Source organism: Macaca fascicularis, chromosome 4, assembly GCF_037993035.2.
Source record: "Macaca fascicularis isolate 582-1 chromosome 4, T2T-MFA8v1.1".
Taxonomy (NCBI): domain Eukaryota; kingdom Metazoa; phylum Chordata; class Mammalia; order Primates; family Cercopithecidae; genus Macaca; species Macaca fascicularis.
In genome coordinates this window covers 119,703,764-119,726,055 of record NC_088378.1, presented here as the reverse complement: position 1 = coordinate 119,726,055, position 22,292 = coordinate 119,703,764, and the positions used below count along the sequence as shown (strand labels likewise).

General features: G+C 40.6%; 1 protein-coding gene across 1 annotated transcript in view; it reads right to left on the bottom strand.

Annotated features, from left to right (window-relative positions):
• Window positions 1–22,292, bottom strand: part of PKHD1 (PKHD1 ciliary IPT domain containing fibrocystin/polyductin) — a 464,388-nt gene that overhangs the window by 364,042 nt on the left and 78,054 nt on the right.

Here is a 22,292-nt window from a genome sequence, read left to right as displayed (position 1 = left end):
CATACAGACAGCATTTTCTAATTATTTCATCATATTCCTGTACTTCTACACCCAATGCCTGTAGACACTGAAATCAGGAGTTACTATCTCTAAACCCTCCAACTTGAAGATGATGGGGCAAGAGTGCCAAAGAGCACAGGCTCTGGAATCATTATGTCTCAATTTGAGTCCCTGTTTTGCCACTTTCCACCTGTGGGTCCTGAGACAAGCTTCTAAGCATTTCTGAATGGTTATCAACCTGTAAAATGGAGATGATAAGAGTCATCACTTTAAAGTTTCATTCTGAGGATTAAATGGACAGTTCAAGTAAAGGGTTTCACACAGTTCCTGACCAGAAATAAGCATTCAATTAATGTTACCTCTTCCCATTGGTAGTAGTAGTAGTACTTCTTTACAATAAAATAGAGAAATACGCTTCTTTAGGTGGCATCATAGCAAGTACTGAATACCCTAATAAGTTTTTCTTTCCATTTTTCTCAATCTTCCCAAAAGAGCAATTACATACTTGGTTGTTTCATTTTAATGTTTGGAAAGTATCAGTTTATCCAAGTGAAGTTATGAATTCTGTGAGCAGAAGAGATGAGGCAAAGAAATCAAGATCACTGCCTGATTCAATGGTGCCTGGTTGTGAAAGGGTGCAGTCTGAAGATGAGTTTAAATGCTGGCCTGGCTCTCCCAATTTCCACACAATTTCCTTGTGGAGAAGTCACCAGTACAGGGAAATTTTAGAACAATTTTACCAAGAGAAAAGAACCCAGACCCCTGCTTTCTTAGTCTCCCCTCAGGCGTGGGCACTGAAGGCTTCAGTGAGAGGCTGGAAGACTCTAACTGTGGCCCAAATTTCATGCCGCATGGCAGAGCGAGTCTTTTTTCCAAGAGCAGTGCATTGTTAACTTATCAGACACATTAATAAATTCCTATCTCAAATACGCAGAAAACTCACACAAAAAGAGAAGCAAGCTTGTCCTCTTTCTGCCCCATTCCAGCTCTGGGTTAAGAAGGTACAACCTTCAGTATTGCTGGTACAAGGGTCCTGGTTGAAACCTTCAGTCCCTGCCCCCATTAAAATGTAAAACTAGATTCAACCCATCACGGAGTGGCACCAGAGGACTGCAATTTCATCCAGTATGATTTTTATTAGCCTTGCAATTTCTTAATGGGCTCCCCTGAGGGCTGGCTGGTAGAATCCTGCACTACCAGTCCGGATTTGCTACAGGCAGCTTAATAAACATGGTATCTTCCCCGTGACAATTGTCATAACATCTGACCAGGGTGCAGAAGGCAGAGCTAAAGGTTAACAAAACTACTGCTCAGGTGGCAGGGAGGTGAGTGGGGAGAATGTTGGAAATTGTAATCTGAAGGCAAAGGCTGCCTACTGGGTTGGCGATTCTTCCAGCCTGGCCAGAGCTCCCAGGAGCCGAGCAGGCAGCTTGCTGCCTTCTATAATCAGCATCTTTTACACATCTCATCAGTGTCACTGTTCCTGACGTCTCATTATGCACCAGAGGTGGAAGTGGACAGGTACAGAACACTTGAACTTTTACTTTTCTTATTATTTCCAAGGAGACCATGAAGCTGGGAGTTAATTAAGTCCTGTGGGACAGGCAATCAGTGTCTTCTTTGCTAGGTTAAATTACCTTATATACAGATGCAAAAAAGAGAAGAAAAAAATAATCCCTCAGCTGTTTCCTAGTTAATAGAGTAAGTTAGAAATATGATGATGCCAAACTGGAAGCTGAAGTTGATAGCTCCTTAGCATACAAGGTGTCTAATGAAGTCATATGACAAATCCACCAGGGATCTCCTTCCTTAAAGGATCTCAGAGCACTTTCACAAACACTTAAAGAACTCCCTGCCTTGACTCTGACAGAAAGTTAATTGGGGGATGATAGTCAATCTGATAATTTAGTGAGGAAAATTTACTCAGCCAGACTGGAGAAGAAAACTTCCTTGGATGTATAAGATGTTAAACTGGTCGGGTGCAGTGGCTCACGCCTGTAATCCCAGCACTTTCAGAGGCCGAGGCGGGTGGATCACCTGAGGTCAGGAGTTCAAGACCAGCCTGACCAACATGGAGAAACCCTGCATCTACTAAAAATACAAAAAAGAAAATTAGCTGGGCTTGGTGGCACACGCCTATAATCCCAGCTACTGGGGAGGCTGAGGCAGGAGAATTGCTTGAACCTGGGAGGCGGAGGTTGTGGTGAGCCAAGATAGTGCCATTGCACTCCAGCCTGGGCAACAAGAGTGAAACTCCGCCTCAAAAAAAAAAAAAAAAAAAAAAGATGTTAGACTGAAAGGAAACCTTCAGAGGTAAGATAGAATCAGAGAGCGTCAAAGCGGGAAGGGAGCTAAAAATGACCTAGCCCAAAATTTCCCGAAGTGTTCCACAGAGAGCCAATAGGTGTTGTATGGAAGAAAAAAAAATAAAATTCTTATGACCGAATAAGTTTAGGAAAGACTGGTTTCAACAGAGTTAAACTGCCTTCCTTCCTGCAGGACACTCCAAGCTTTTAATGCCTGACTGGACATTGAGAGAATCAAGTCGGCAGCATTCCCCAAACTTACTTGACTACAGAACCCTTTCTTTTTTTTCTAATGAGACATGTGTCTTTACTAATTGCTTACAGAACTCACATTGGAACATGCTGATTTTGTCCAGTTACAGATGGGAAAACTAAGAGGTTCTTTGGTTTTGTTTTTTTGAGTTTGTTGTTGTTGTTGTTTTCCTTGAGACAGAGTATCACTCTGTTGCCCAGGCTGGAATGCAGTGCAGTGGCGCAATCGTGGCTCACTGCAGTCTCTATCTCCTAGGCTGAGGCAATTCTCCCACCTCAGACTCCTGAGTAGCTAGGACCACAGGCACACACCACTATGCCCAGCTAATTTTCTGTATTATTTGTAGAGATGAGGCCTCCCTATGTTGCCCAGCCTGCTCTCAAACTCCTGAGCACAAGTGATCCACCTGCCTCAGCCTCCCAAAATACTAGAATTACAGGCGTCAGCCACCTCGCCCAGCCATGAGGTTTTCCCCAGACGTGCCTCCAAGCACACAGGTAGGCAACACCCAAGCCTTGAATTAGGACTTAGATCACCCACTCGCAGACTACTACATCATACCGCCTCTCTCGGTAACTTACCAGGAATCTCAAACACCCTACAAGAACCACGCGTGCTCTCTGGTCACTCTGTGTTTCTTTGTATTACTTTCAGAGTACTCATCCTTCATCCTCTTTCACCTGTAGTCTTAAGGACACCTCATTGCCTTATGTTCTCACCTCCACTGGAAGCACTGCCCGTCATGTAATGGCATCTGAGCTCCAAGAGAACAGCAGCTACATGTTTTAGAACTCATCTCACCTGCCATCAGGCCACAGCTCAGCAAGACTAGAGTTCTGACTCTGATATGGGATCTAAGGAACATTTTATGAGACACGGTGGTGGCTACAAAATTTATAAAGCCTCTAACAGCTTTATTTTCCTCCTGAATTAAATCTACACTGCTTAGTTTGGCACTCAAGATTGCACATGATGTTTTCCAACCTTTGTTTCTAGTTACTGCCTTCCTGATTACTTTCTTTCAAACTTTACACTCCAGCCAAATAAAATCACTTAAACATAAACCATGTTTTCCCACCTCTGGGACTCTTTAAGACTAGTCTCTTAGCTAGTAGACCTTTGTTCCTTATCTTCCCTTATCCACATCCTGGTCATCTTTTTAGGCCCTAATAAAATGCCACACTTAGAGGGTTTCCAGGTAATTTTTCCACCCAGAAGATTTATTTGCCTTCACTGATTTTCCATGTCAAAATACATATATCTTTATTATCACATGATTATATTTTGCCTATAGCACAGTTAGTGGGTTTTTATATCTCCCCTATTGAATACTACATTCTACAAGGTAGGAGTTGTATTTTATTTATCTGTAATCTTAAAGCAACTTTTTCAAAGTCCAAAGGGGTAGACCAGTTCTAACATTCTAGATATTGAATGCATAATTTTATCTAGGCCCTTCATAATTTCATAGTTTTTGGTTATCTCTCAAAACGATCATCTGAAAATCCTTGGGAGGGACTCACAATGCCTGGAACCCTCTGAGTGATCTGTAAATCATGTTTCAGAAGCATTAAATAATAGTAATTTTTTTTTTTTTTTTTTTTTTTTTTTGAATCAGAGTCTCACTCTGTCGCCCAGGCTGGAGTGCAGTGGTGCAATCTTGGCTCACTGCAAGCTCTGCCTCCCGGGTTCACACCATTCTCCTACCTCAACCTCCTGAGTAGCTAGGGCTACAGGCGCCTGCCACCACGCCCAGCTATTTTTTTTTTTTTTTTTTGTATTTTTAATAGAGACGGGGTTTCACAGTGTTAGCCAGGATGGTCTCGATCTCCTGACCTTGTGATCCTCCTGCCTCAGTCTCCCAAAGTGCTGGGATTATAGGCATGAGCCACCGCACCCAGCCGGGAAGTTTAATTAATGTTTGTATAGTATTTGGGATGACCCATAATGAGAAACCGACACTATAACAGACCATTTCTTTCCCTAGATTGTTCTTTTCTTTATTATTAGAGGAGGGTTCTCTTGCATAGAACTGAGTCATGAGCCATCCCCATTGGGAGCCGGTACATCACAAAAACAGCTGCTGTCATTTTGAAACAGGAAGATGCACATCACAAAAGAAACACCTAACTGACTTTAAAGTCCTGGGGGCCACTGAAGAAATGTGTGTTTCATGTAGTCATTATGCTTTCTCATTTGACTGGTTGTTTGTTAAAAGCAGACACTCCTACTGAATTCTAAAGGAGACTTACCAAACTGTTTCCTTTTCATTTACCTAACTCTCTTATACAGAAAAGGTGACTTGTTTTCACCCTCTCAAAATCTCATGCAACAGCAATTCTTAAGTTAGCAAAATGAGAAGTGAGGAGTGTCAGAGGAAGCAGACTTAGTGTAGCTATATAGAGAAAAGCAAGGTCATTGGGGTCAAGTGTTTGCTGACTACCCAATGTCCATTCTCCAGCTTTCCACTTATCAACAGCTTCAAGACTTACCTTCCAGGCATCACTGCTACCATATTACTCAGGTATGTGGGATGGGATTAGCTCCATTCTGTAAGTGCACAGTGATCACTCATTGGCCAAAACCAATCAACAAAGCCCATTACCCTGAGCAGAGGGAAGTTTGCCCAGTTAAGTCAAGTTGGATCAATGAGTCATGAAGACATATTTGTTGGGGGGGTTCTGGGGAAGAAAATTCCTTCTTCTGAACTGTGCTCATGAAAGACCCTTTGATTCCCATGTGATATGAGTAGGAAAGCAAGTAGCCCTAGAAGCTACTGACAACCACCTTGTGGCCACAGAGAAAGCAACCTTAGGTTGAATCTGATACTCTGCAAGGCAGGGTAGAGACATAGAAAGAGCCATCTCATTAGTGAGCCCTGAGCTGCTGGGTCAAGCCATTCCTATGACTCCTTAATTTTCCTGTGCTGTGAGCCAGTATAACATCTTAATCATCAGTTCTGTGAGCCAATATAGTCTCTTTATCAAATGACTTGAGTCATTTTTCCCTTGTGATTTAAGTCTTCATAACAAAATTTTGCCGGGCGCGGTGGCTCACGCCTGTAATCCCAGCACTTAGGGAGGCCGAGGCGGGCGGATCACGAGGTCGGGAGATCGAGACCATCGTGGCTGACACAGTGAAACCCCGTCTCTACTACAAATACAAAAAATTAGCCGGGTGTGGTGGTGCGTGCCTGTAGTCCCAGCTACTCGGAGGCTGAGGCAGGAGAATGGCATGAACCCAGGAGGCAGAGCTTGCAGTGAGCCGAGATGGTGCCACCGCACTCCAGCCTGGGCGACAAAGCGAGACTCCGTCTCAAAAAAAAAAAAAAAAAAAAATTTGAGTAAAATTTAAAGAGAAAACAATTGAGAGAGCATAAGTATGGAAGCTATCTATAAATAGATTATAGAGAGCTACGGAAATGGATGTAAAATATATTCTTCATTTGAGGAAAGTTTCTTGATGCATAATATTCCAGTGTGTTTCTTAGAAGGAAATAGAGACTTAGCACAGGCAGAAATGCCAAGAATAGCTATGTCTCCCCAGAAACTCCCACTGTTTGCAACAACATTGCAAAGAAGGTGATTAATTTCTCAGTACTAGAAAATCCCACAGAGGATCTTCGGGGCATGAAGACTGCAGGTGAGGGTGGAAACACATCACCGATGACATGGGAGGAGAGTGGGAGTCCAGAGGATGGAAAGAGGCTGAATGATATCAAATGTCCAGCCACCTTTCCTCACTAAGTCCCATCAATCATTTCTGCCTAATGGTTCCATCTCATAGCTTAATTGTCATACTTGCCATCAAGAATGTAAACCCGGTTCTGATTCCTTGTAGACTCACAGAAAAACTAATTAAAGACACCATGTGGAATAGACTGGGTCTGCCACAAGGCTGCAGAGTCACTTGTTTAAAATGGTGTCATCAGTTAAGTCTGGTTAGATTGCATGTACCAATAAATAGTCCCAAGTTTTCAGCAGAGCAATACAACAAAAGCTTATGTCTTGTTCATACAACATCCACTACAAATGTTGGCAAATCTCTTGGACAGAACAATTGTCCCCTATATGTTGAGGATGTATGTTCAGCCCACACTCTGGGCTATTTAGTCAACACAGCAAAAAAAAAAAAAAAAAGGAAAAAAAAAAAAGGCTACAGATTGGAGCTCCAGAAATTCAGTGCTTCTACCCACATTCTATACAAGTCCTATGGTCCTATCAAACTTCAAAAGGCAGGGGAAGCAAAGTGTTTTCTTGATCTCAAAATAAAGAACTGGATATTTGAGATCACTGTCACAGAGGAAATAACTGCAAAGCTGCTGTAAATTCTCTTAGGTAAAGGAGAAAAGGAGTCTAAAAAATCAACTAAGTATCCGTTAATTTGAGGAGGTTACTAGCACTTAACTGGAAGTAAGGAAACTTCAAAATACTCCTTCTGAGTTAATTCTGCTTCTGCAATCAAAGGGAGAACCTGAGAAAACTAGTTTAGTGATTATCATATTCTAGAAAGGAGCTAGAGGTTTCTTTGTAAAACCTATAGAATCAAGGCACACCTTTCCTGTTGTTTGTTTGTTTTATTGTTTATTTTGTTTGACTTTGTTCCTTTTTTTAATGTATATACTCTTCAGGGCTGTTTATTCCCTCATTAAATGGCTACTTGTACACACTTTTCTCCTTTCTCCTCTAGAAAAAACACATTTCCTTTCTTCTGGTGTAGCTGAAATGATCCATTGGTGTATATTTTATGGACAATATCTTCTCATCTGCACACTCTTCTGCTGATTTACATTTATGTTGGCTCCATGGAGAGATACAATCAGAAAGGGACCTTGTGGCATTGTTGGGGTATCAACAACCCTGCCAGTGGCCTACCATCAGCTAACTTCATCCAAGGACAGCCAGGGGACTAGAAGAGGTCTTGCCTAACCCTCCTACCAGCAAAGCAATTCAAGAAGACAGTAACTAAAATAAGCTCTTAGAGGAGTTGTGCCTACAATACCATTTTTTGACCTGCCCGAGGAGATTAGTTAAGTCCCTTCAAAGCTGGAATGCACCAGTGGAAAAAGAACAGAAAGTGGAAAAAGCCTATGCCTGAAACTACCATTTTACAGAATTAATGGAAGTTAACATCCACTCATACATACAGTAATACCATAAAGGTCATTTCTATCTCCAAGTAACAGCCTTTATCTAAAACCAGTTCAATATTCTTCATTCCTCCCAATGTTCCTGCCTTTCCCCTCTGGTTCCCCTTCTCTTCTCCTTTAACTCCCTGAGACACAGGAGTTTTGTTTGTTTGTTCGTTTGTTTGTTTTCTGAGCTGACTTTCAATTTGATGAAGTCAGTTTCCATAACACTTTTAATATCTGAATAACCCATTCATCTTTACCCAAATTTCTTCATCTTCCAGGCTCCAGCTGCTCTGCAGCTGGTCAAGGGTCCCTACATTTCCTAATAAAGATGTGCATGTTAGGAGCAGTTACTGTGGCTCTTTAAAGTAAAAGCAGACTTCAGTGCTGTGGGAATAAAAGCAAGGTCTTTGGAGGGGAAGATTTATGGCTGAATCAACAAGATTTAAAAAGAGGACAACCCTGAGGAGAAAACCCAAGTTCTCCAAATTGACTGAATTGCCTTTTGTATCTCAAGGCTGAGATGATTATTTGTTTTTGCAAATAGAAATGCTATGTATATTAGACTCAAAACTGATAACATCTTAGAGCTTCCAGCAAAATAAAAAATGTTTAACATGTCTAGTATAGAACCACATATCCAAACACTGATGAAACTCATATTACTCCTTACTCAACACAAATACACAACACATACCACAACCACCACCATTACCACACCACATCACATACGCCACTGAAACCCATTCAACTACTATCTGAGACCCTTCATACCTGGGAAGGGAACCTACTCATAGTTGGGTGCCCTTAATTCTTCATCAGGCTTCAGGGAGATGGTGGTTTACTACTATGCGTTCAAGAAATGGACCTGTGGAAAAGCGAGCTTTTCTCACACATGAAGAATTAGGTATACCAATAAAATAACATATTCACATATCACAGTTTTCACTTTCTGTTACTAAGGACTTCCATAAAATCTTTCCATGTTGCAGGTCGGGAAATAGAGAATTGAGATTACAAAACTGAGTTATCCAATGTCACCCAATGAGTCAGCAAGCAAACTAATTTGAACACTTCTGGTTCTTCAATTACCAAGCCTCACCTCCCCTGTAGAATCCAAAGAATCCCCACGTAAGGCCATTGTACCATCTGTAGCAATTTCATAGCAAGCAGGCCTCTCTGCAGGATAGCTAAAGTTTCATATTTGGAAAGGCTCAGGAAAAAAAATGTAAGCATTATACTCCTATAGTCCAAAACAAAATAATGCCATGACATATAATTTCACTGAGAAAATTCCACACAGTATTTATTTAGACAAAAATAATTTCAGTTTATGAAGTTGTACTTTAGAAGGAAATAAATAATCATGTCATGTCCCAATGGGACTACCCTCTGCCTATTATTAATAGGGACATTTTCACAGGGCTAATAAAGCTTACTGTTTTCCACTGAGCACAAAAACTGTTATTTTAAGATAAAAGTTAAGAGTAGTTTAGCTGAGATAATTCGAACTCCTATATGGTGATGTAATAGTTACTCAATGATATTATAATAACCCCAAACACATTGTAAAGAAAAATAAGGACTTCTGGGAGCCAAAATATGACAAAGGCTCATCAAAACCACAGCCTCATTTACTGGTAAGATACCTTGATATGAGAGGAGCAGGCTAATATCATAAACTCATTTGATACAAAGAGTCCCTGAGAAACAAGAGAGGTACAATTAATTTGTTCAGATGCGTTTAAGCTGCATTCAGGCTAATTTCCTGAATTTCCCCTTTTTTTTCCAATTCGATATATTTTTATTTATGTGTTTGCAGAGTACACAGCTTCAAACACACCAGGGGACTGTACCTAAATCATTTTTATAATATCATATTTAATGGGAAATTCAAAGTTGAATTATTTTAACATTGAATAGAAAAACTCATTCATATGACTCTAAATACTTATGACATGAAATATAACTGTGTCATTGCTGAACAGTTAAAGGTAACAGTTTATTTCATATTATTAGATATAGCAGACCTGCTATTCCATTTCTATAAAATAAAAATGCATTGTAAAGTTTACATTGATTAGTAATAATAATAACACATTAGGAGCAGTAACAACATATTACCTAAAATTATTGATAATAATGTCCTAGGGCAAGAAGATTGTACAAACTTAAGAACTAGATTTTCTTTCAATCTTTTGTCATACTCTTAAGAGAAAGAGAGGAGGAACAAAGTCACTATAGCAAAATGCTTTTTCAAAATTGTTTTCAGAGCAATTGAGAGGAAAACGAAAGAATTCCTTCTTTTTTTAAAAAAAGAAAAAAACAGCAAGAAACAGAGGTATACAAAGTCTTAAATTCAAATAATTGACAAAGCCTCTTTCACACAGCAAGTTCTGATTATGACAACACCACCATAAACAACTATATAAATTGTGCCACCTTGGCCAGGCACGGTGGCTCACGCCTGTAATCCCAGTATTTTGGGAGGCCAAGGCGGGTGGATCACAAGGTCAGGAGTTCGAGATCAGCCTGGCCAACATGGTGAAACCCCATCTCTACTAAAAAAACACACACACAAAAAAAGTAGCCGGGCGTGGTGGCACATGCCTGTAATCCCAGCTACTTGGGAGGCTGAGGCAGGAGAATCGCTTGAACCCAGGAGGCAGAGGTTGCAGTAAGCCAAGATCGCGCCACTGCACTCCAGCCTGGGTGACAGAGTGAGACTCTGTCTCAAAAAAAAAAAAAAAAAAAAAAATTGTAACACCTTAACTTGGCATAACAAATTGCAAAGTACTCACAGATTGATTATCTTTCATAACTGTATAGTCTCATTATGTATTTAACCAAAAATGATAATCCCTGGCATGTTTCAAGGGCTTTCTATGAATGAGACACTGCGTTAAGTGCACTACATGCATCATTTAATTCTTACAACCCTACAAGGTAGGAATTAACAGACTCAGTGAAGTTAAGAAAATTTGCCTAAAGTTATTTAACAAGTAAGTAGAAGGATCAGCCTCAAATCCAGTTTTATTTTAGAGTCCAAGCTCATAACTACTATATCGTAATGCCTTTGTTGAACTTTCAGGTTTCTCCTACTACTATGCGTTTATAGGTACTGTTTTCCTCCCTCCAAAAGCTGGAAGTCAGCTAGCACCGATCAATTGAAAGGTTAAGTGAGTTGTTAAACAGTTGTAGTCAGACAGGGACATTGCTAGAATTAGAAGAGAGACCCCAGGAGTCCCGTTCACTGTGCATCCTATTCTGACTAATTATCCTAAGAAAGCAAAGCCCTTTCAGATGTGAAACTGTCTGCCTTTCCAGCTTCTCCTCCCCCTGCAGCAGGTAATTCTCATACATTTGGAGCCTCGTTTCACAGAGAAAATACAGGCACAAGGGACTCAGTAAGTTTCCTCCAGGACAGCCAGGTCAGGGGTCAATGGTTGAGTTTCTATACCCCCTTTCCCTAATCTAATAACTAGTTCAATTCTGCTTTCTGCAGCACCTCTCTCTGCAGGCACACAACCCTGAAGATGCACACTAAGTGGGTCTAAAAGGGAAAAAAGAAACAAGGGAGAGAAGGAGAAGGCAAGGAGGGAAGGAGAGGGAAGCAGAGGGAAAACAAAAGGAAAATAATTGTTTTTTGATTTTGGTAACAGGAGAAACAAAATTAATTAGGGAATAAAAAGTATTTTCAAATTAGCCTCTAAATAGCTATGCATATCATGAAGAAAATGTAAAATTTGTCACATAGCTGGATTGCATGAATTTCCTAGAAGAATCTCCTTAAACAAAAAGTGGGGATAAAAATAAGCGGTGTGGTTTGCCTTTTAAACAGTAATCTAGTACAGACATACATGCCTTCATCCATCCATTCATCAAAGAGGAATCCAACATGAAGCTTACTCTCAGAGAGTGTAATGTCTATTTGGGAGTTTAAATATTTAAATAAATACATGTAATTTAAATGTAAAAAAGATAAATTTCTTAAAACAAGTATAATTAAGAACTATGGGATTTCCCAAGAGAAAAAAAATTCTTCAACTTTAAGAAAAGGAGACTCTTCCTAAGGGAGATATGCATTGAAGAGCCTAAATGAATTTTAACATATAAATATTTTGGAAAAAATGATGGTGACTTAACCAAACTTTAGGGTTGTCTGAGAGCTATTTTGTAGTCACTAGAAAAACAGACAAGATGAGAAACCTGTGGAGTCTTGGTCTTGCCAAATCAAGTAACACACTTAAAGACCACAGCTTTAATCAAAGTACTTTTAACTTAAGAAAATGATCTCTAGTACTAATGATAGTGAGCTGCGAACATGAGGAAGGTGCTACTCAACCACAATATTTAACTGCATCTCCCCTTTCCCTTCCTACTGGTGACCTATACCAGTTGCCTGCATTTCCTTGATACTCATATACTCCTTAACTCCCCAAAATCTGTTTTTTCTCCCCACCAATATTGTCCTGTGGCCTCAGATGTCACTAAGGACCTCTTTATCACAGTACGTTTTGATAATTCTCAACATACATTCCTTCAAACTCTTCCTTCACCTAGGTTCTATGACACTACTGTAAGAATTTTCAAACATACTGTTATCAAGAGAACCTTTCTTTCATATAAGATGTTGCCTAGAACTTCAACTGATTACCATAGCTTTATAGTAAGATTTAAAATCAGACAGTGTAAGTCCTCCAATTTTGTTCCTTTTCAAGACAGTTTTGGCTATTCTAGATTATTGCATTTCCATAATTTTTAAAATCAGACTGGAAATTTCTACCAAAAAAAAAAACCTGTTGAGATGTTCTATCAAAATTGCATTGACCTAAATGTTAATTTGGAAGAACTGACATATTAACATTATTGAGAACGCCAATAATGGTTCTCTTTATGTTTCTTCTGATTTGGATTCATTAAGCTTCTTAGATCAGTGAATTTGTAGTTTTCACCAAATTTAGAAAATCTTTGTCATTATTTATTTAGATTTATTTTATTTTCTATCCCTTCTACCTCTCTTTTCCTTTTGCTACTCCAGCGACACAAATATTAGACTATATTGACTCAGAGATTACTATCTATCCATTTTTTCCCTTTTCTTTCTGTTCTTCAGTTTGGAGAGATTTGATTGTTTTGTCTACAAGTTCACCGATCTTATCTTCTACAAGGTCCAATCTAATATGATCTAGTGAAATTTTCAGTACAGATATTATTTCTTTCAATTCTGTAATTTTTATTAATTTTTTGAAATAGTTTTCATTTTCCTGCTGGGATTTCCTATAACTTCTCTCGTTGCATCTGTCCTTTCCTTTAAAACCTTTAATATGCTTATAACAGTTGTTTTAAAGTCCCTATCTAGTGAGTTTCAACATCTCTATCATCCATAGGTCTGTTTCAGTTGATGGTACATTTCGCTTTTTTTCTCAGGTTCTTGATTGTATGCTGAACGTTGTGGTTGCCATGTTCTTGAAGGTGTAGATTTTGTTATCTTCCTTCCTTTAAAGGGTGTTGAGCTTTGCTGTAGCAGGCAATTAATTTACTGAAATAACAGTTTAATTTTGTTAAGCCCTGTTTTCAGGATCCATTCAGCGGGTCTAGAGTAGCTTTACTCCAGGGCTAGAATATTTTATTCCTAAAGTGTGACTTTTCTGAGGTCTCAACTCAATGCCACAGCTTTAATCAAAGTACCTTTAACTTAAGAAAATGATCTCTAGTACTAATGATAGTGAGCTACGAACACTCACTAATAACCACACTGCTTATTTTTATCCCCACTTTGTTTAAGGAGATTCTTCTAGAAAATTCATGCAATCCAGCTATGTGACAAATTTTATATTTTCTTTATGATATGCACAGCTATTTAGAGGCTAATTCGAAAATCAGCGGTGTTGAGCGGGGTTTCTCTACTCTAACCAGTCAGCATTTGAAATCTTCTAGTACCGTGCTGTTCCAAAGTACTCCCAGTACCTTAGAGGCTATGTTCGCTTCAAGCCTCCCAGTAGCTATAGTCTGCCAAACCTCATAGAAATATACTCACTACATGATTGGTTAACTATTTGGCAAAAGACTCAAGTGACCCCTGCAGATTTCTAGAGTTCCTTTTCTGCACAGCTCTCTCCTCTCTGGTGTCTTTCCCTGCAAATTCCACCAGTATTAGCAGGCCTGAACTCTAATTTCTGATTAGAAACTGAGAGCACAGAGAAATGGATCCCAAAAAGAGATTTTGGGGTTTCCCTGAACTCAATCTCAGACAGAAAGCCACATTCCTAGTGTGTTTCCATTCGCTCAAGGATCACCACCCCCTCATTTTAGCATCCTGCCTCATGCTCATTTTCTAATACCTAAACTTCTCTAAATCCAAAGTTTTCTAGAGTACTATGGGGCAAATTGTCTTCTATTTATCTAAATTTCCCTTTTCAGGCAATTAATTTTGACTTTCCTTCACTCTGTTAAGTCATTTGCCATTCTCCCATTTACCTTTCATCTTCATATAATGAGGTTTGTGTTACAAATGTCTTTTCATTTTATCAAAGACGGAGATTATGCCTCTGTTTCTTGCTCTTTCATTTTACCTACTTGAAACAGGAGGCTCCTGCTTCTGTCCGGTTAAGGATCTATTCTTAACAACTATATTAAGCTTCACAATGACATTATCAACACTGTTTGCTTTGTTGCTGCTGTTTTCCAAGTTCTTTATTGATCTCTTTCTTGAATCCCATATCATCTTTTTTCTTGGATTCATTTACAGTTCACCAGAGTGCATTACTTTTTAGAGAGTGCAAAAAGGAGAAAAACTTCCTAAATATTGTGTGCCTTATATTTATTTAGTTCTCATTCCAAATAGTATTTTACTGGGTATAGAATTCTAGGTTCAAAATCATTTCCCAGAGAACTTTAGCAGCATTATTTCAGACTTTCTTTTCCACTGACAAGGCAGATTAGATGTTCAGAGAAACCTCTTCAACTTACCACAGCCGAAATTTCTGGGTAAGACACTGGATGAGCAAAATAAAAGTAAAGGAATTTTTTTTTTGGAGGTAGAAATGAAGAGAAGCTTCTTTCTTCTTCATTTCTTCCTTTCTCTCTTTCTCCAAGTCTATCATGGAGGTCTAGGCTTCTCTTTGATTAACATCGGCCCTAACATCCACAATGGACCGAATCAATCTCCTTCCCCAGACAAATATTCCCTCTTTGTTTTATACGCCACTCTTAACACTTCCTCTTGAGAGCCACAGATCCAAGCATATACACAGGGACAGAGAAAAAGAAAGGGAGAGAGAGATGGAAGGGAAATGTCTATATAGCAGTCCTTATTAATTTCCCCAATGTCTGTCCCCTCCTACTTGTGGAATTTCTCCCAGAGCTCCACTGAAAAGTGTACCTATATTCTAATTTCCTCTCAACTTGCTTTGGGTTGCGTTTATTCTACTGTGGATTCTCTACCCATCTAACCCAAACTGCTATTTGTGCTTCAGAGAACCCTCAAAACCTCTGATTGTCTTGGGGCACCCTGTTGTGTTTTCCAGCACTCTTTAGGATTTACTCTTCTTCGTTTTCTAATACCTTTTATGTTGTTTCACTGAATCACAGTGTGTGATACCTAGTAAGTATAGTCAATGTCTTGTGAAGGAAAAGAAAATGTTACATGTGCTAAACTAAAATGATGACTATGTTGTATTTTTATAAATCCATTCATGCATTCAATAATTTTAATTGAAACCTATAAAAACTTTATGGTACTATGCTATGTACTAGGCCTAGCTCTAAGTCTTCGGAAAATAGCAGCAACAAAAGAAAGTCCCTCTTTTCAAGGAGCTCATGTTATAGTGTGCTACTATATTTTTTAAACATACAAGTTGAAAAACAATATAAATAATACAGTAACATCTTTGTGTGCAAATGGGTCCATGTACATGTATGTGTACGTGTGTATTTCCTTTCAGATGTAACTTTCAGGAGCTAATATTGAAGAAGTGGCATATGGGAAGGCTTTTTAAACTTTCTGTATTTGTATTTCTGCATGTATTTCTGTTTGTTAGTATAGTTGGTTCAGGCTCTTGGGACATACCAGGGAACACAGCGGGCAAATCTTTCTGCCTTCTTGGAGATCATATTTTAGCAAGAAGAGTCAGACACCAAACAACAAACATAATAAATTAGTATCTTAAGTAGTATGCTAGCAGGTGATAAGAACTCTGTAAAAGCATGATATATAGGGTCAGTGGCAATGGGCTGCCATTTTCAATAGGGTGGCAAGACTTCATAGAGGAAGTAACATTTCAGCAAAAAGTTCAAGTGGGAGATTGTACTTGAAAAAGAAGGGGGAAAGAATTCTAAGCAGAGGAAACAGCAAATGCAAAGGCTTCAGTGTGGGAGCATGCTTGGCATGTTGCAGGAATAGCAAGAAGCCAGTGTGCCCAGAACAGAACAGGTGAAGGTAAGAGAAATGAGAGACAAAGCCGGACAGGGCATTGGGGTGCGAGGTGAGGGGTGCAGGGAATGGCCCTTGAGGTCAGTAAAAGGACTGAATGTTATTGTGAGAGAGTCTGGTAGCCCCTCTTTCAGGAGAAGAAGGAAATTATCTGACATATTTTGAAAGGATCATTGTGGCTCTATTATTAAATAGAATAGACCAAACAGAGGTAGGGGTGGAAGCAGAGAGGAGGGCTGAGAGGTCTTGCAATAAACAGTAAGAGATGATGCCGATGATGACAGTAGCAGTAGAATTGCTGCAACGTGGTCAAATGAAAGACAGAGCCAACAGAATTTCCTAACGAATCTGATGCGGGTTTTGGAAGGTCAAGGATGCCTCCATGTCCTGAGCACTAAAAGGACAGAGTTGCCACCAACTCAGTTCAGGACTATGGGGGAGGAAGTAGTGGAGATCAGTTGGTCAATTTAGAACCTGCTAAACTCGAGATGCCGTTTTGACATCGAAGTGACAACAGCAGCAGACAGTGAGGTACAGGAATCTCACATTCAGAAGAGGTCGGGCGTGGTGGCTCCAGTCTATAATCCCAGCGCTTTGGTAGGCCAAGGTGGGAGGATTGCTTGAGGCCAGGAATTCAAGACTAAGCTGTGGAACATAGCGAGACCCTTGCCTCCACAAAAAAATTTAAAACTTAGTTGGGTGTGGTGGCACACACCTGTGGTCCCAGTTACTGCAGAGGATGAGGCAGGGGAATTATTTGAGCCCAGGAGTGTGAGGCTGCAGTGAGCCACGATTATGCCATTGCACTCCAGCCTGGGTGACAAGAGCAAGATCCAGTCTCAAAAAAATAAGTAAATAAAGTAAAAAACAAAGTTCAGGAGAGAATTCTGGATCAGAGATTCCAACCTGGAAGTCACGAGCATAGATAAATAGCATTGAAAATTTTGAAAAGGTCTTTTTGAAAAGCCAGCCCACAATTTTTCTTACCTACCACATTTAGTCTCCCACAAATTTGAACACTTTGTCCAACACAAGTTATCAAGTACTGAATATTGAGTGTGCCGCCTCTCCACTCCCTCTGCCATTTCCCTGCCCCAGTTATTCTCACCTGTCTGAGATGCTTCTACCTCTTGTCGGTTTACCAATCAGGTCATCCACACCTCACTGCCAGATTAATGTGACTACAGCTAACCTTTGATCAAGCACTGACTCCTTGGGGATTACTTGTTACCTGCTGCATAAAGGACCAAATGCTTACCTCTAGATCACAATCCAATCCCAGCCCACCTTTCCAAACCTACAACTCACCGTTCCCCTTCACACACACCATGCTTCTTGCTATTCCTATGGGTTCTAGCCTCAGTGCCTTGTGCATGCTGTTTGCCCCACCAGAAATGCCTTTCCTCTGCATCCTGAATACCTAAACCCTGTCCTTCATGGCATAGCACAAATGCCACTAACTTTAATAGAGCTTAGTTGGCTGCCCCATCTGAAGATGACCTTTCCCACCTCAGATACCCCTATTCTGTGAGAGGGGAAGACCATGGCAAACACGACACTTCGCAGAGTGAAGGCAGCAGGACAGATGCCAGTCCCAAGAGAAATTCTGGGAATAAAGAGTTCCACAGGCAAAGTTTAGGTAACAATCCACACCACAGCACTCCCTAGAAATCCACATTATGTATTCATGTATTGAAGGATCGCAAAAGTTCTTTGGAAGGAAAACCTGCGTAACTATTTTTTTTGTTGTTGGTTTAAGCTTTTATTGCCAGTCTTGAAAAGGAACATATTAACCAGTTATCTCGTAATAAGATGACGATTTGCATTTTTCTTAGAATCTAGTAGGCAGTCCTAAGGCCCTAAAGCGTGTGGGAGTGACTTTTTGCTCACTTGGCTAAACCCCTCTCAATGGCAGGGAGCAATGGAAAGAAACATCTAGCTTATAAACACATCAGGACCTCAAATTGAGTTGTTGAGCCACTTTGATATTTTTTAACAAAGTACTGATCTTATCAGTCTTCCCACACTGCCTCACACCCTCCCATCTAGGTCACTAAAAAAATATGTATATATATGGAGTTTTTTGCTCTTGTCACCCAGGCTGGAATGCAATAGCACAGTCTTAGCTCACTGCAACCTCCACCTCCTGGGTTCAAGCGATTCTCCTGCCTCAGCCTCCCAAGTTGCTGGGATTACAGGCACCACCACACCTGGCTAATTTTGGGGGTTTTTTTGTTGTGTTTTGTTTTGTTTTTTAGAGACAGAGTCTCGCTCTGTTGCCCAGGCTGGAGTGCATTGACAAAATCCCAGCTCGCTGCAACATCTGCCTCCTGGGTTCAAGCGATTCTCCTGTCTCAGCCCCCCGAGTAGCTGGGACTACAGGTGCCCGCCACCATGTCCGGTTCATTTTTGTATTTTTAGTAGAGACAGGGTTTCATCATGTTGGCCAAGCTGGTCTCAAACTCCCAACCTCAGATGATCCACTAGCCTCAACCTCCCAAAGTGCTCGGATTACAGGCATGAGCCACTTCACCCAGCCAATTTTTTTGTATTTTTAGTAGAGATGGGGTTTCGCCATGTTGGCCAGGCTGGTCTCAAACTCCTGACCTCAGGTGATCCACCTGCCTCAGCCTCCCAAAGTGCTGGGATTACAGGCCTGAGCCACTGCACCCGGCCGAAAAATACATTTTTTAAATTTTTTATTTCCATAGATTTTGGAGGAACAGATGACATTTGGTTACACGAGTAAGTTATTTGGTGGTGATTTGTGAGATTTTGGTGCATCCATCACCAGAACAGTATACACTGAACCCAATTTGTAGTCTTTTATCCCTCACCCCTTCCTACCCTTTCCCCTGAGTCTCCAAAGTCCATTGTATCATTCTTAGGCCTTTGCATCCTCATAGCTTAGCTCCCACTTATGAGTGAGAACATACTATATTTGGTTTTCCATTCCTGAGTTACTTCACTTAGAATAATAGTCTCCAGTTCCAACCAGGTTGCTGCAAATGCGATTAATTTGTTCTTTTTCGTAGCTGAGTAGTATTCCATTGTATATACATACCACAATTTCTTTATCGACTTGTTTACTGATGGGCATTTGGGTTGGTTTCATGTTTTTACAATTGCAAATTGTGCTGCTATAAACATGCGTGTGAAAGTATCTTTTTCGTATATTAACTTCTTTCTCTCTGGATAGATACCCAGTAATGGGATTGCTGAATCAAATGGTAGTTCTACTTTTAGTTCTTTAAGGAATCTCCACACTGTTTTCCATAGTGGTTGTACTAGTTTACATTCCCACCAGCAGTGTAGAAGTGTTTCCTTTTCTAGTGTTCCAAGGTTCTCACACAAGGAATTCTTGAATTTGGAATTGGGGACCAGGATTATAGTCCTGATTAAGCACTTGTTGGTGCTGGTCTTCCCCAGGACCAGGCCCAGATAACCACACATCATAATACTGGTGTCATGTTTTTCCCAGGCCAAGGTAGGGAAATTATACATCCCAACATGGGTAGGGTAACCATGCATCACATATGTATGACAAGTTGTTCTGTTCCCAAGACCAGGTAGGGTAATCACACACCCCAACAAAGGTGACATACTATCCCAGCATAATTACTCATTGTGAACCTTGCACTATCAAAAGCATCCTGGTTTGGGTGATAAATTATATAGTCACTTAGTTACAAGCCCTTCACCTATAGACTTCATTATATCCAGTTCCTAAATCAAACCAAACCACCCTAACGAGAGTAGAACCTAGAATTAACAATTTTCCCATTACATAGACTGTTGTTTTTCTGGACTCCAGGCCACTGTGTGCCAGCCATAGTTATTTCCTAACTTCCACCATATTGATCCAGTCGATGTGACAAGATGTGTGCCTGAGACTCTTATTCTATTCTTTAGGGTCCCACTGGAGCTAAATGCAGTCATAAGTTCAGATGAGTTTGCCATAAATCCCTGCCATTGTTCCCCCATGCACTCCTGGCTACTTGATAGGGTCCTGCTCCCAATAGACTGTTCAAAACTATGACATTATCAATAACACTTGAGTGTAACACATCACACCTGAAACCTACAACGATGGTACCCATCTGCTCTTTACCCCCTCAGGACTGGAGTTCCCTACACACTGGCACTAGCCTCACCACACAGTCCTGGTTCCTGAATGGCTTACTTCCCCCACAATGACTATAGCCACATGGGTTAGGAGGCCAGATAACTACCTGTGTGACCTTTATCAATCACCCCTCATTATCAATCTCAGTTAACTCATCTCTGAAATGAGCTGGCTGGTCTGGATGGCATCCAACATTCCACCCAGCCGTGATGAATTGACTCTATGTACCCTTTTTCTGAAACTTAACTACTTCCACATAAGGCCTCACTTCCCAAATATCTCTTAAAGGTGGGGTCTCTTTCCATATTATTTTTTTAATCTCCTTCAGAACATGGTAGAGAACTTCGAACATTGCTGAAACTCAAATGTATATCACATAAGGATTTTTAAATGAGTGAGGCATTTAAGCCTAAAAAATTTCAAACTTAGACTTTGAGATGATGGGAAATTAAATAAATCTAAGAAGTGAAATGATCTAGTCAAAGCAGCAAGCACTATAGAAAAATAAATTCATATCATTTTCTAGCACTATGACTAGTGAACTAGCACTGCCAATAATGGCTAACATCGGACACTTATCATGTGTGAGATGCAGCTCTCAGTGGCTCACACCAACCCTATGAAGTGGGAACTACTATTGTTCCTACTTTACAGATGAGAAAACTGAAGTACAGAGGGGTTAAAGAACCTGACTGAAGTCCCCAGGAAGCAAGTGATGTATTCAAACCTGGGCAGTCTAGCTCCAAAGTCCATGCACTTAAAAACTAGGTCAGCCCGCCTCTCCCTCTCTTTCACAAGCATTTGCTCACCTAAGCATCCCAACACCACCAGGTTATTACGCGCCCAGCAGAAACTGAAGCCCAGAGAGGCTTAAAGATCCCCCAGTGTCCCACAGCAGTCTCAGCGCACGACAATACACTTGTGAAACGTCACTGACAGCTGACTGCTGAGAAACAGGCACAGAATAAAGTGGAAGTGCCATGGGGGGACAGCAGCTCTGGAGAGAATTAAAATTGGCAGTAAATTGAAAGGAAGAGGTGTTTGTGGGGGACACAATGAAGCAAGAAGTGACAGCCCTGGGCTATCACCTGAAGGGAAAGTCAAGGCAAGGGAGAAGCCTGCAGAGGCCACAGAGTGGACGGTGAGGACCCAGGAGCATGGTAAGGTAGGCACGGAACAGTTAAGGAAGGACAGAAAAAAAATGTTGTTTGCCATCACATACATGTTCAGCACCAGTACAAAAGTTATAGAAAAACACACATTTTGAAGCCAGGGAACTGACTTTTGGATTAGGATGGTTTGACTGAAGCAGCATTCACAAGAGAATCTGGTATGGCGAGTGCCACATAATAGGCACTCAATAAATGTTTGTTCCAAATAAAAGAGACAAAAAGAGAAAAATCTGAGAACTGCTTTCATAAAGAGAAAGACACCTAAGGGAGTAGGTGCTCAATAAATATTATTTTTTATCTGTGTGCTGTGAGAAGCCTGGGGAGCTGTAAAAGATTACCTGATCCATTTCCAAAGAGCCCTGAGCCTCTGATTGCAATTCTTGCAAATTCCCGGGGAAGGCTGTGGAATTCCTCTCTGGGGACTTACAAACACACTTTTAGAAGAGCCACTTGGAGGGAGTGGTTTAGACAATTTCAAAATGGATGAATTGAGGCAGAGAGGCTAGACCAAATGACCCTGTGGTCCTTTTCATTTCTGATGTCCATGTAATCCCCTCAGAAGCTGAAGTTTCCACCCTACTCCCGCATGGCACAGAGATGAACCGAATGGACCCGCAGACATTGCTGTCCCAACAAGCTGAGGATGGCTGCGTGATTTGGGAACCTTCCAGTAGGGCCGGGTTAAATCGCAGGCCAGTTATTTTGTGAAGAAATAAACCACAGAGAGCCCCTTTCAAACTTGCATGCAGAAATCAGGACAAAATGCCAAGGAGATTATCTGCTCAGAATTTGCTTTAAAAGAGCCTGGGCAGCACTCATTTATTTTTGGGAAAATATATGATTAGCCAGAGTTAACTATGAATTCAGATA